This window comes from Patella vulgata, chromosome 7 (assembly GCF_932274485.2).
Source record: "Patella vulgata chromosome 7, xgPatVulg1.2, whole genome shotgun sequence".
NCBI classification, from domain to species: Eukaryota; Metazoa; Mollusca; class Gastropoda; family Patellidae; genus Patella; species Patella vulgata.
Genome location: NC_065885.2, coordinates 24,414,485 through 24,427,904, shown reverse-complemented (window position 1 = coordinate 24,427,904; position 13,420 = coordinate 24,414,485).

Genomic DNA, 13,420 nt, shown 5'->3' with positions numbered 1-13,420 from the left:
CTGTAAAACAATATTAGAATCTGACAGGGGTCCTTCTATCAACAGTATGATTTGACGTTAATTTTGTTAACCAGACTCCGAGTTCACAAAGCATTCTCAGACTTAAGTTAAGAATTTACTCAACTTTCAATCACTGTTTATGAGAAATATCTTTGATCCAGAAACACACAGTTTCTTATTGATTTATTTGATACATTAAAACAACAAAAGTTTTATAAATGGCTATAGTTTAGTTATAATAAGGCGAACAGTTTTGAATAAATTTTTAACTTAAACATACATTATGCAAGAGCAAAATCTGATTATTGCAAGTCTTAATTTAGGCTTCAGATGTTATAGAAATTATAAATTAGATCTTTATTTAAACAACAAGCCCAACATCAACTCTGTAGACCCACGGATGGCTCGGCTACAGCTCGGATTTAAATAGGATTTCACTTATCAATTAATTCAAATATGGCGCATCCTGATGAGAATACGTCAGTTAGATCGAGGCTAAATGATAGAGTGTACTTAGCGAGGCCGCTGTAGAGCGTTTCCGCATGCCATTGAAAACTTTACTTGATAATCGAGATATGTAGATGGAGTTAACGCCTGTCAATCAAACGATCAGCCACGGTGAAGGCACATTTCACTACCATTTCTAGTCAAATATTACAACGATGATAACTATGTTCAGAATAAAGTAATTTGACTGAAATTTTCAAAATATTCTTCTTTCATCATCTACTTTTGAACTGTTATAGCAAGAATGGCCAATTCTCTGTAAAAAATCTCCCATAATGTATCTTTAAGTTAAGTCTGAGAATACTTTGTGAACTCGGGGCCAGAAGATATAAAAAAATTAACTGGAGCAAGATACATTATGACGTAAGAGCTACATCTGCCTATTGCGGAGTTTTGTTTTGGTTTTGAAAATGTAGAAAAAAAAACCAAATATATATTAATTAGACATTTATTCACCTGACAAGCCCTGTCGGATGGCCGTGATTTTTAACAGATTAAAACACAATCGCCATTTAATAATTCACATTAAAATTGAATAATCGAGTTGTTTTATTATCGCAGCAATAATACTTGGCAATCGAGAGTATATCATCAAACACCCAAAGACTCATAACTCCGCTCAGAATAAAGTTTTTTGAATGAATTTTTCAATATATTCATTTTTGTTTTCATTATCTATTTTGGAACTATTTGAGCAAGAATGGAACGTTCTTTATCTAAATCTTATATAATTCATTGTTAGACGGAAGAAGTGATCTTAAATTGAAAAGTCATTATATTTACGGAATTAACCTTTACGTCGATAAAACACTAATGTTTGTGTTTATATATTAACTTACTTAACTGTGGCCATTTTAAACTAAACGGGGTGCCTTTCGCCGCCAGGACCCCTATTGCTGATCCAGAAAAAGGTGTAAAAGTGTGGCCCTGGTTCAAATTTTGTAATAACCTTTTATACGTATTTGTTTTTCCTGCAATTTACAGACATTCCTTCAATTAAAATGAATTCCATTTTCAAATATAGAAAAAGAAAATCCTGGTAATTTGTGTTTCCAAAACAATTTTACCCATTTTCAACTAAATTATTTTCAAAGTGAAAGAGAAAAAAACATTTCTACAGAGTAAGATGCATTTAACTCTTCGCTGTTGTAGCGTACCCAAGTACTTACCATTCATTTATAAACCTATAACGGTAAATCTCTTTGATCTTTGGCGTATATTCTAGACCGGGAAAAATTTGCGGACTGAAAGTCGGGGACGGCTTTGAATATATACAGGGGAATTTGGGGTTATTCTTTTGAAAGTTTTTCTTCAAACCTGTCCGGGTTATTCTTCCAAGGTAGTTTTTTTCCTTAAGAAAACATGATATAAGGTTTTTCTTATGAATTCTGGAATATTCTCATTTTACGTACATGTAAACATGGACGGTTTATAAGCAAGATAAAGCCTTCAACTTCGGTTTTTCTTTCATTCAGGTTATTTACTTCAGTCTTTCTTTCCCCAGCATAACCTAGGTCTCGTGCTATATCCTACACTTAATGCGCAACCTCTTACCTATAACATAAGAGTACGGAATAACCGAATCCTGTTCGGTACACGAGCAGGGGTGACACCGCTACACGTCAGTAACACAACCGTTCCAGGCTTCCAGATGTAAGTTTGCGGTGCTAACCGTTTGCAGGCATGGGATCTCTGCAATAGAGAAAGACCAGTCCAGTTTACAATGGCTTCTCGGTAAATACTTATATTGTAGACTATCCGTTTTCAAGCGACCTTGTATACGCGATATTACAACCTACGGTCAAAACGTCAAAATTTTATAAATTTATGAAAATACTTGCAATCTGATTAACGTAAGATGAATAACAATAAACTTTATAGATCTTATAAATAATGGAAATTAGATGGCATGTTAATACCAAAATTTACAAAATGTGATTTTCATATTATAGTTAATAAAATGAAATGAGTACTATAACATGATAATTATTTGGAAGGATTATGTATAGATTACTTATCGTTGCTATAGAATGATAAGATAAAATAAAAAAAAGTTCAAATCGGGTTCAACAACAGCGGTCGATGGGGACAGATCGTGAGATTGCCAAAACACAAAATCAAACTATAACATTGTAACGTGTGTGCAACCGCGTGCAGCCACTGAAATTATATTCAAAGAGAAAGATTCTCCGAGTGAACTGCGCATTTCCTAACAGCATTATATAGAATGGAATAACATATTTATCTCTAAATTTCACGGACATTTCCTGTTGAATAGAAATCCATAAAGCACATTAAAAATGGATAATTTGAACAGTGTATGCATTGTAGTGGTACGGGAAGTTTAGATACTTCTCTTGACAATAGGTGATTATAGAATTACCTACCCGTGGCAAATATACTATCAATGTATAACAATCGATAACCATGCCATATTCATACTAAGCTTAAAGTGGATGATCGAAAATAATGTGGCCTCTTTGATCAATAGTAGGATGACCCGTGCACTTTACAGAAAGTTGGTCTCGACACGGCTAAATGTGCACGCTTCAGTTGCGTGTCTCGAACTGATTTCTGACTACCCCGCACTCGCTTTGAGTCGATAAATAGCCATGGCACGTGCAATTCTCTACAAATATATCAACTATTACAGCCGTAAAAAATCTATTGTTGACGATTTTGAATAGCAGTAAAATTTAGCTTCTTGATTATTACAGCAGCTTTAGTAATTACGTTTGTTTTATTTTTTAAATTGCTTTATCATTAACTGTACCGTTAAGAGCGGCATCTTTTGGTTTAGTACAAATACTATCTCTGAATCACTTTCTTTAGCAGGAACATGATACTAGCAGTAGTTTCATTTTACTTTTACAAGTTTCTTAAAACAATTGTTGAGTTGTCTAAAGTGCTTATTTCTAAATTCAATTTCTTGTTCTAGCTTTCTGTTATGTTTCGTAAAAAAGTAGTCTTGATTATCCCGACCCGTCAATCAGACGTAGAGTGGTCGATAGACTGGTTAAGCGAGACTAATTTCAAAACAAGGGCACGTAACCTATCTTTTACTCAAAAGTGTCTGGATGTTATGGACGCAACTTGGAACCAGTTTTCAGTCTATCATTTATAGATGATTAATGGTCATAGCTTATTAAGTACAACATGATCGTTTATTTAGTGACTATAATTGTGTGAAACTGATTTGAGGCTTGGCATATATATAAATATTGTGGCCTAATTGTCGAGATATTTGGAGATATTTATTTATGGTGGGTCACCCTATCAATGGTGTATCTTCGTTGACACTGATATTTTAAGCCAGTGTTGATTTGCAACTGACTTTTTGTAACCAACTTCCGTCCAATCTTTAGGGCATACATTTAATTGTACGCTGCTTATTCAAAATGAGACATCAGATCAACTTTAATCAACTTTTAGGGGGGGACCTAGGACCACGGTGGCTAAGTGAGTAAGACGCTGGCTCGCTAGACTGGAGGTCGCGGGTTCGATCCCGGTGTTGGCCGAGAAAGTTCACATTGGCGTTTACGTAAAAGATCCCTTGACAGTTGGAATTCGATATAAGAGTAGGCCGTAGCGCCGCTGTCCGGGCAAAATTTCTCCAAAGCACATTGTTAGGCATATGCCCGTCTTCATAAGCCCAGTCGGAACGGAACAGTAGAACGTTAAACCTCATTTCATTTCATTTCACTTATTTGGGAGATAAATCAAAGAGGTTTAGCTCAATTCAGTTTCAGCGAGTGTCGTCGGTATCGCCGATTTAATTTCAAGAGGTAATGGAGACCAATTGAAAATTCTTTCATATTGACTAATGATATATCGATATTCTGTGAAGGTTAGATTCTATATCATTGAGCCACCGTGGCTCCTCTTCAAATGAAACATTTTTGCCAGATAAATAATTTTATTTCAATTGCTTTACAAAGTAATGTTTTGAATCCATTTTTGCATTTTTAAGGGTTATTATAGATAGTAAAAAATATCAAAACCTATTATTTTAGCATATATGAGATTGTTTTAGCAAAAAACAAATAAAACGTATTTGCTGTCTTCAACGCGTTAAGTAACAATTCATTAAAACGGTGTTGTTATTGTTAAAAGAAAAATTGCCATGGCGACAAAGACAATTTACAAGATGCAAGAATATATATGATTTCTATAGTATATAATAAAACATAAAGATAAAACGGGATTATGCAATCGTGTCATGATTGTTTTCAGTGATAATAATTAGATAACATAACATGTAAAGGGATTCCCCATGCGACAAGCTGGTATTTCGCCGAGTTACATATAAACAGACTATACTACAGACATGCAATACAGGTGCACATACGACCAATAATTATGCCCCGTAATCATCTCTATACGACATGTTTTAATAAATATCTCATTTTTGACATGGGAGCAGTAGTGGCTCAATGTGTAGGGTGCTGACTCACTATCAGACCAGGGGGTCGCAGGTCCTACGTGGTTTACCCTTGTCAGTTGGTTACATATAAACAGACGATTCTACAGACATGCAATACAGGTGCACATACGACCAATAATTATGTCCCGTAATCATCTCTAAACGACATGTTTTAATAAATATCTCATTTTTGACATGGGAGCAGTAGTGGCTCAATGTGTAGGGTGCTGACTCACTATCAGACCAGGGGGTCGCAGGTCCAACGTGGTTTACCCTTGTCAGTGGTGTGGGAAGGTGGGTCTTGAAAGGACCATTATCTATTCGTTCGAATGGTGCGAAAAACCAATTGCCATTTGTCCCACCCGTGAAAACCTGTGACATGTATCTAACAGTTTATTTCTTGTCTAGACATGGGGTGCGGGGTGTGGGTGGCCGAGAGGGGTCTAACGTCTGGGTCAAGTGGTGTGGTTTCTATTTCTAGCTTGTGCACGACATGACGTAAGGTCGTCTATCTGATATTATGCTCAAGCGGATTATTGACATAAAAATTAACCATATTATGAAATCCCCTATATACCGGTCTCTCTCATCTTAACATAGTGGATATTTATTTTTAATAATGTTTTGTTATTGTGGTTGTGAATCAATAATAATACTTCGACTTGAATGGCTGAACATCTTTAGAATCAACAGCCAACTCGATAATCATTTCCAGCCAAATAGCTGTTACAGTATCAACAGGGCTTAACATATATAAACCCTAGATATAAAGGGTGTATTCCCTTGATACATGATACGTACGAGTCATTAACACCATAAAACTATTATAACGGTGTATTCCCACGAAGGCGCAGTTACAAAGCGTGACCAAAATTAATCCTTCCCACGAAGGCGCAGATATCGACTTGTCGGCTTTCGTTCGAAGAGAGGCATGTTGCTATTAGGACCCAATTAACGGTGTTAAAGATTTTATGAATTTATGTTCACTCTGAACCAACAACACTCTGGAAGGATGGCATGCAAGAATCAAGAAGCTAGTTGGAAAAGCCCATCCGAATGTTTTTGAAATGATCACATTTTTACAACAAGAACAAAATATTAACCACCAAGGAAGAGATATAAATATGCTCAAATCCAAAGCCAGCTCCATGAATTGAAAGGAAGGCACGAGGAAGAGGAATTGACTTTAGTCGAGTATTTAGACAGGGTGTCTTATTTGGCGAAATTAAATTAATCTTTGTTATAGTGTAGTTATGTTTTCATTTCTTATGCCAAAAATGATGCTAAAATGTTGGTTAATTAGTTACATTGGGGATTATGAAAGTGTAAATTCTTATCATAACAATCTATAACACCATTGTTACGATTTTAATCTATTTTAATCTCTAGGAGCTGGATTACCACGAAGTCGTCGAAAACGACCTCGTTTAATCCGTTAAGGTCAATAACTGCGCCTTCGTGGTTATAAACCATCATAACAACATAGCTTTTTGTTCAAATTCTGTTATTTTTCGTTACCTTGCCTATAAAAACGGTCTTTGTAATACCGTTATATTTGTTGTAAATAATCATTAAGTGTATTATATTTTTATGTCATTCTAAAAACAAGTGAAAACCAGAGTTTTTGTCAAACATGATTGGAGATATTGACGATCATGATATTTACTTATTATGAACATAGTTGATTCATTGCCAATGTCAATAAGTGGAAAGGCGTAGAATTCGCGTTTTTCTGTTACAAGACAGTTTAAAGGAGCTCGAACTCTGCTGTAGCACACTTGCAAGATGGCACCGAGTGTCCAAGAAGGAAACTCCCCTCACTGAAGAGACCAGATCGAAGTGATATATGTAAGACTATTGTAGAAAATTTTCCTTTAAATTAATAATAGCATTAAATTAATATTATATCTTTGACTAATTATTGGGTTCACATACATGCATTATAAAGAAGTCCTATCTCATGTACTCAAATTAAAATGAGGTATGTGTTGACATATAAAAAGATTTATAAAACCAAAACATAGCCGATTCTGGGTGAAACATGAATATCATGTTTATCAATAATGTGGGAAAATTACTATTGCAGCACTTGGTCAATCAATATAATTAGTTACGTCATATTTAACCAATTAGATAATTGAAAGTCGAAACCCAAGGGTAGAAAACCAACAGAGCCCCAAGACAAGCGTCTTAACTACTGAGATAGTAAGAAGAATATACACAACGTGAGTCCTAGGTAGAGAATAAGAATATAGAAATACTATCACAGGACTATCAAAATAATGATGTCGCTGAAGAGATTATGAGTCACACGTTGGATGTGGGGATTTTCTGGCGTATGGGCTTTCCATATCTAGCCAGCAACGCATAGCACTGTATAGTGTTATGTTACATATATACGAGACAATAACTATAAAATAACAGCATAGAGCATTGTTGAAATTCTGTTATTTTTTGTTAATTAGCCCATAAATCTGGTCTCTGTAATACCGTTATATTTGTTGTATAAATAGTCATTAGGTTTATTTTATTTTTATAATATTTTAAGAACAGGACAGAACTAGAGTTTTTGTCAAACATAATTGGAGGTAATGACGACCATGAAAGACACTAATTGTGAACATAGTCGATAATGTGATAATGTTGATGTCAATGATGATCATTCTATAGATTAATAAAACAATGCTTTCTAGCACCGTACATATCTAGAGAGGAGTATAGGTTGCCCTTTGGACAACTGTATAACCTTAACGGTTAAGAACTCTTCCTAAAATGGACGAGAACTATGATAATGGTGATCATCTTATAGATCAATAAAGCATAAAATGTATAGCACCTTAGTACCAGAGGCCGTTTTTATAGGCTAGGTAACGAAAAATAACAGAATTTGAACAAAAAGCTATGAGCTGAACGTCCTACTGTTCTGCTTCTACTGGACTAATACACCCCCAGCATTGTGCTGTGGGGGATTTTTGCCCGGACAGCGGCGTTATGGCCTACTCTTATTTCGAATTCCAACTATCAAGGTTTTTTTAAGTGCACGCTGATGTATACAGGGGACCTCGTTTTTTCGTCCCAGACAAACGACCATACGTTGTCCCTTCCCAGGCCTCCGTCCTATATCATTGACAAGGGGGAACCACACAGGAAAACCCCGATGTATTTTCTAGGCCAACCCAGGGAACGAACACGGTGATCTCCAGGTTAGTGAGCTAACGTCCTACCCACTGAGCCAAGGTGGTTCCCAGTTGTCCAAGATACATCATATTACACTTATTTAGAGCTGCACAGTGCTATAAATTTATGCTTTACGAACCTATAAGATGATTATCATGTATACCAAAATTATCACATTTCTCGTCCATTTTAGGAATTGTCCTTTACCCGCAAGGCTATACAATTGTCAAAAGGGAAACCTATACACTTCTTTAGATACGTACAGTAACAGATATCATCCTTGATATCAATATTATCGCATTTCTCCCCACAAAGCAAACCAGTTGTCCAAGGGCATCCTATAGACTTTGTTATAGATCCACATTGCTAGAAATTAATCTTTTACTAATCTATAAGTTGACCACCAAGACCCATTTAGAACCACATGTTTTTTGTCTCCAACGGTTTATATTTCACGCCAATTTTCAGCATAGAACCCTACACGCAAAGCGAAAAAGACGCCCATAAAGCATCTTATACGCATTTTTAATGTAAGAAATTAATGTTTTATTAATGATCACCAATGATATCAACATTATCAAATTTACATCAACCCCTCACAAAGGAAAACAAATGCATTATATACACTTGTTTAGAAATACACAGTGCTATAAATTAATGTTTTCTATTAAAATTGTCACATTTCCCGCCATTTTATGCATCCGCCTGGCTACAGCCCTCAAACAGTTATCCAAGAGACAATAAACATTATCACATTTCCACCCAATTTAAGACATTGGACCCACCTAATCTCGGCACCCCACTCCCTCACCTCGGTATCTCCTCCTCCCGGGTGACCCCTCCCCCCCCCCTGCTCCTCTTGATCCACCGGACAAGATGGATAACTGATGTATTCACTTAAAGAACGAGGAAGACCGCAAACTGGCGCTCTTATCATGACCAGTTTTGAGATGGTTTCAAGGTGATGATGCTGCGACCCTTTTTCACCCAAATTCAACAAATTTTGTGCAAGAGTGTTAAGAGTTTCAAGTTAAAAATTTCCTCTATTTACCAGTCAATTTATGAAAATGGGGGTCAACCCCCCCAAAATTAAAAGACAAATTTTTTTGCTGGCTGTCAGTAGTGTTGGGTGTACTGAATGACATCCTAAAAATTTACCAAAAGGGGTGTACCGGAAAGTCCCCAATTTTGAGATTAATTGTCAGATCTTTTAATGCATCAGTCAGTTCATGAAAAAAGGGAGGCCAACCCCAAAACAATTGCAAGCAAAGGTGTTTTTGATTGTTTCTGGTAGAGTTGGGTGTACTAAATCACATCCTATAAGTTGACCAAAATTGGAGTACCGGAAAGTGCTAAATTTTGAGGGTAAATGCTAAGGTTTAAACCGTCTTCATTAGCCCAGTCGGAGCAGAACAGTAGGACGTTAAACCCCATTTCATTTCATTTCGCTAAGTTTTAAAAATTATTTTCCTTTAAAAGGTAAAAAGTCGTCAATTTTTAAGCGAAACAAATGAAACTGACAATGTTTTTTTTTAAAGATGTCCGATTCTCCGTGGGCACCCCTACCTTATAAACCTATGACCGAGAACCCACATATACGAATGGGCACAACTCTGAACTGTTTCGTCATAAAATAGCAAATTTGGCCATTCCACATTTGTAGATATACCTGGTGATGTTAACTGGTCCCTAATACCCCTACGCCACAACCTGTGACCGAAACCACAAATTTACGAATAGGCATAACTCTACACTGCCTCGTCATAATATAGTATATTTAGTATCTGAACTAATGTTTTTGGGATCAATATTTTATTTGAAGATATACTCAGTGGTGGTAACTGGTACCGTATACCATTTTCGGGGTATTTCATCGCGTACTGACATATTTGGAATGTGCATGTTTTGAGGGGTTACGACTACCCCCCACAAAGTGCTGTCGTGGAAATGGGTAAAGCAAGACAAACAACTAGATGTGTAAGGAATCATTTACCAATTTGCTCTACATAGAATGAAGAGTGCTGTCATCTAAATGATTTCTAAGGCAAATGGGGATGCTTTTCATTAAATGGGAATCTTTTGCTAAAATACGCGTTAATATCCATTTGCTGGACTATAGAACGTTACAGTTCGCATTAGAAGTACTGTTTTACATCTATAGAAACTATAGGAAAGGCAAAAGTTTAATATATGTGACTACTGCTGTACAAGCATCTGCAGAGTCGACATAGTAAAGATAGCTACTGAAGCTGACATTCCATGACATTGATTGGAGAGGGAGAGGAGAATATAGATTTATAGGGAATAAAGCCAAGAGTTTCAGTACGTAGATGTTCCGGTCGTCATAGTATGTCATTATATGGCTATATGACGTCATACTACGTTTAATGGGCACACTTGACATTTTGATATCATATTCCTATATGTTCTATAATACATTTAGGGTCTTAAACCAACCATTTAGGATTTTCTTGAGCATTGATTAGGCGAATGTCGGCCATCTTGGATTTTAACAATTTTTACCGCTTTCCGGTGCGCAAAATTTGGCAATCTACACCTATATAAACATAAAAATGCATTAAAACCTTTTCTTAGAATTTTTTGCGGGTAAAATCTTAAATTGACTGGTCTATATATGTTATGCAGTGTACTATGATTACATTTTGCCCGGGCAGCGGCTCTACGCCCTACTCTTATCCCATCCGGACGACTAGACACTGATCCTTGTCAGACCCTTCGTCCTGCACAAATGACAAGCTGGAAGCCGCGCTGGAACATCCTGTGGACGGCCTGGTTAGCAAGCCTTGTGTACCGAAATCCTACGGTTTCTATGCTGTAAAGAAGAAAAAACGATACCGTACTATTATTGTCGTATCTTATAATACCTATATTCTACATAACAAGACTTATTACAATTGATTTTCTTTTCAATATAAATATTTTGTGTAAATAAAAAGATGGGTTACGTTCTTCCTGTAGCTTTTATGATACCATAAAAGATAATATTTTTTAATTACTCAGAAATGAATATGTAAACAAATGTTGCTGCAACGTATTGATGTTGCTCTCAATCATAGTTCTCAAATGAATGGGTTTAATTATCTTTAAGGAACAAGATAAGTGGGAATATGCGCTGTAGATCTATATAGTTCAATGGTTCGACCACTGTTAAATGTGATAGGTGTATTTTCAGTAAATGAAATGGGGTTTAACGTCTTACTTTACTGCACCGACTGTGTTTTTAGTAGGTTTCTGATCACTTCGCAGCATTTTCAGTGGTTGAGATTTAAAATCCATGTACAAATTGCAGCTCTTGGCCAATCAAAGAACCGAATCCTCAAAATAGTTTTATTTAAATTTTTGCTAATAAGGCCCCTTGAGTGTAAATAGATTCTTAAAATAAAATGTACCATGTGTTAATCCCGAATGGCTTTTGTTAGTGTTGTGTGTATTTTTAAACCCTATAATCCTTGAGTCGCATTATTATAGCGATTGAGCACAGTAAATAAACACAACACTGGCTTGTATTGTCTTATCGTAATCAAACACAACGAACCCTCACCACCCACCCACCCCACAGCACCCTTGGTAATGATAAGAAAACGGGTGTTGAAACGTCATGCTATATGTGTACAAACCAGTGATTGGTTTCAATATCAATTGTGTTTTGTTAAACCCCATTCCTGTTATTTTTTAGTGAGATACTTATGTGCACTTTCTATAAATAGATAATTTATTGAGCCAGGTAGCTTATTTTAATATTATACATCACTGGTTTTAGTCTCAACATATAGATTATCCATATGGGACGTTCTATAAATTGGTGAAAACTGTGGGGGTTGGTATTTAATTTGTAAGTTTGGAATTCTGTATGTGAGGTAAATTGCGTTCTGTATCTTCATCATATTGTATTTTCCATAACAGCTGGGACTTTCCCACACTCTATAGGCTTAGTATGTGGTAGATATTATTGCCAAATCTAAACAAGTAAAAGCTGAGTTGATTATGAAGGAAATGTTGCACATTTAAAATCCAGATGATGTTTGTCATGTTTCTCCATACAAAAAGTTTACAAGTAACCATGGCCAACCACCACCTTAATCCCAACATAAAAGATGGCATTCATTAATTTCTGCTCTTTTTATAAAGCATCAAGTAATCAGATGTTCCAGTAATTACCAACCGTAATTATTTTTCCTTTATACGGCCAATCAATTTATAGTTACCTATGTTTGAAACGTATTATTTCTCTTGTAATTTCAATAAATATTGTGAACCGTATACATAACCCCAGTGTCTGGTTGACTCATAGGCAGCCTAGGTCCCAAGATCTAGGGGATCCTTCAGTCAAGGTGTACATTATTATTTTTTACACTGTCGTGAGCTTCTTACACGCACGCCCTGCTTTCACGGGATGCCACGAATCGTCACGAATCCAACCCTTTATATTCCATTAGCCGTGAGGTTTGGGGATTGGGAAGGCCCCATAGGTAGAATAGCCCAGGGCCTCTCTTCATCCGGCACTGATAGGCCCATTCGTATTCTAATACGAAGAAAGAATATGCAGATTACGTAAAAGTTAGTTTGTGATACACGTTATTGTTAGAGGGAGACTACTCTGGTATGTCTGTTCTAATCAATGAACACGGATAACATCGATTCGCAGCAGTCGTAGCCCACGTGAAAGCCGGGCATCCTTGTCACGCACAACCGGGGAATCGAAACCATGACCGATCTTATGATACAGCGCGCACGTGCTAACCATTCGCCCCCCCCCCGCTAATGAAGACGTGCATACGTTACAATGACGTGTGCTATAAGGGTAATTTCTCGGGTGCACCCTGGACCTCGGTTTTCCGTCCTATCCAAACGACTAAACGATTCGGGACATAATTCTAGGTGGCGTGTATTTAGTACAATCTAGGATATATTCAATACAATGTAGAATGTATTCAACACAATGTAAATGTATTCAATACAATGTAGAATGTATTCAATACAATGTAGAGTGGCCCACAGCTTCTATTATCTGTACTATATAAACTGACCTGTTTTAACAGCATGTTGTCACGCGGATCAAAACTTCGATTATGAGAAAAGTGCTCTCACGGGCTCGCTCGTGCACTGTAAGCAGCAAACAGTCGCCCAAAATAGACATTCACGTGACAATATTCATTCACTTATTTATCAATGAAGCCATGTAAAAAAATTAATCTTTACTCATTGGACTTTTAAAAATAAGAAGTTAAGAACTAGATTAAAATTTTGGCTAAAACTCGGCGATTTAATTTCTAAGTTAGTTGATTGTAACCA